Source organism: Puma concolor, chromosome D2 (genome assembly GCF_028749965.1).
Source record: "Puma concolor isolate L17-30 chromosome D2, mPumCon1.1.hap2, whole genome shotgun sequence".
In the NCBI taxonomy this organism is placed as follows: domain Eukaryota; kingdom Metazoa; phylum Chordata; class Mammalia; order Carnivora; family Felidae; genus Puma; species Puma concolor.
Genome location: NC_141677.1, coordinates 8,049,829 through 8,052,546, shown reverse-complemented (window position 1 = coordinate 8,052,546; position 2,718 = coordinate 8,049,829). Strand labels below are relative to the sequence as shown.

General features: G+C 48.1%; 1 pseudogene; it reads left to right on the top strand.

The window, feature by feature from the left end:
* Positions 1-525: 525 nt before the first annotated feature.
* On the top strand, positions 526-1,682 carry LOC112851502 (10 kDa heat shock protein, mitochondrial pseudogene; annotated as a pseudogene).
* The last annotated feature ends 1,036 nt before the right edge of the window (positions 1,683-2,718 follow it).

Sequence of the window (2,718 nt, the reverse complement as noted above, 5' to 3'; positions counted from 1 at the left end):
CCGGATGAACACTCCGGAAAATCCCGCCACTTCTCCGAGAAATTACCGCGATTCCATCTTGACTTGGAATGAAAGTCTCTGCACCTTCCCCACGTGAGCCTGCGTCCAAGCAGCCTGAGAGCAGAAGCCCGCATTCGGAAAGGGAGTGTTGGCTCACCCCCTCTCTCTCCTACCCTTTCTCCCCGAGCTCTGGAACTCTGGTTTCTATTCCACTTGAGCTGGGACACGGCGGACCAAAGGGGAGCAAGTGCTTACTACTTGTCCTGTCGTATTGCCAGCGTTTTCTGGACTTGATTATATTGAAAACTGACTCTCGTGTGGGATTCTTTGGAGGAGCCTATCTGTGGCTCCTTGGACGACGCACACGGTCCCTGTTCCAGATGCTCACTTACCTCTGCAGCTGTAAGCTATTTGGTGATGCCTCCGGTCTCTTCCGGTCTTCCAGGCAGTCCTCCAGATGAAAGACGAGCAACTGTGGCTCACGGACCCCCATAGCCCACTTCTTTCCTAGCTTAGAAAACAGCCATGCAGGGCATCCCTCGATCTTTAGCTCTGCAGGTGGTCTCAGAAACCAGCTTGCTGATTCCCAAAGTGCAGGGTATATGCGTTATGCTCTCCAAGCCACCCTGGTGGCGTGAACTGGGGGGGCAAGCAGGTGCATCTGTGCCCCTGGGGAGAGGGAGAATGGGGGAGGAGAGGAGGAGGGAGATTCATGGCACAGTAATACATTTCTCCAAAAGTCCGTCCCTGAAATGCACAATCTCTGACCTTTTAGAGCCTTGAGATGTGTGTTGGAGGCAGTCACCCAGAGGACATGACCTCTGGTTGACTCGCAGGCTGGACCCAGCGCCCGGAGCCTTCTCACCTCCTTCCCGGTCCTCCGATCGTGCACTTTGCTTGCCTTCTCACAGTGGAGGCTGCCCGGGAGAACAGCCTGCGGAGCAATGTGTCGTTGAGTCCCCGGGACTACGTACATTAACTGAATCCAGGTAAGTTCTCTACAGAAACTTTGAGGATTTCTTGGGGCGCCTGGGTGGCTCAGTCGGTTAAGCCTCTGACTTTTGGCTTCAGCTCAGGTCATGATCTCACGGTTCGTGGGTTTGAGCCCCGTATGGGAGGCACAGCCTGCTTGGGATTCTCTCTCTCTCTCTGTGTCCCTTTTCCCCTCTCCCCTGCTCTCTTTCCCTCTCTCTCTCAAAATAAATAGATACACTTTTAAAAAAAGTTTTTTTTTTTAAAGGAAACTTTTAAGATTCTTGTGAGCGGGTGTGGAGACCTACTCACCTTGCGGCTGTTGAGTCAAACTTGAAAAGTAGGTTTGTTGCCTTATTATACCTGCCACCTACCGTCCTCGGTGCCCCAGAGCGGGCTACAAACTGCCGGCAGGACGGGCGTTCAGGAACTTTCTTCCCCTCCCGGACTGGGTTTTAGTTGAAAGGAGTGCAGCCGAAACTGTAAACAGAGGAGGCACTGTGCTTCCAGAAAAATCTCAAGGAAAACACATTGCAGGCAACAGTAGTAGCTGTTGGATCGGGTCTAAAGTAAAGTGTGGACTGATTCCACCAGTCAGCGTGGAAGTTGGGGGTAGTTCTCCAGAAAAGGGAGGCACCAACGTAGTTCTGGATGACCAGGATTATTTCTCATTTAGAGATGTTGGCATTCTTGCAAAGTATGTAGACTGAAGTAAGTCACTACTGACATGGCATCCCATGAAGCTGCCCCTTCTAGACAATTCTGAATTCCGTCATCATGTGAAAATCGCCATGTCTCTCTCTTATGATAAACTATGACATCCCAAGCCCCAAAACAAAAACGAAACAACCCACAGATAAACGCCTGCCGCCCGTCAATCTGTAGCGGGCTTCCCTTTTCCTCTGGGGAGGGGGCCAGTTCATAAAACAACAATCTAAGAGGAAAAATGATTTCTCCTGTCTTTAGTGTAGGCCTTGCCTGGGAGTCTAACCTTTCAGTCTGGAGTATTGTTTCTACCGCATTAGGCCTCGACAGAAATTTCTGTCTTAAGGCTCCCAAGAGTTATTACATGTCTAAGAATTTATTAATTTTAGCCCACTGAAACCCATTTTGGAGATCTGACCTTCAGCACTGTGAGATAGTAAATTTGTGACATGTGAAGTCACTATGTTTGTGGGGTCCAGCAGCGGGAAGCTAATACGTTATCTGTATATTCGTGTGTTTCTCCCACTAGATTCTGAGCTGCTTAAGGATATGGGTATTGTTTCATTCAAGTGCAGTAAAGTAGAAAAGCAAGTAGGGGGCGCCTGGGTGGCTCAGTCGGTTAAGTGTCCGACTTCAGCTCAGGTCATGATCTCACAGTCTGTGAGTTCAAGCCCCGCATCGGGCTCTGTGGTGACAGATCGGAGCCTGGAACCTGCTTCGGATTGTGTGCCTCCCTCTCTCTCTGCCTCTCCCCTGCTTGCACTCTGTCTCTCTCTCTCTCTCAAAAATAAAATAAAAAATTAATAAATTCTTTAAAACAAAAAGCAAGTAGGTCTAGATGTTAAAGTTTTTCCAGTTTGAATTTATTAGAGGAAGCGGTTACATAGGTATCTGATGCATTAACAATCACTTCAGTCTTTTGAAGTATCAGTAAAAAATTGGCTTTATCATTTTTTTTCATTAATTGTTTGCATGTAAATTTTACATCAAAAGAGAAAAGAGGTTTGTTTCCAAATTCAACTGACAGTCGTATGAATCTTT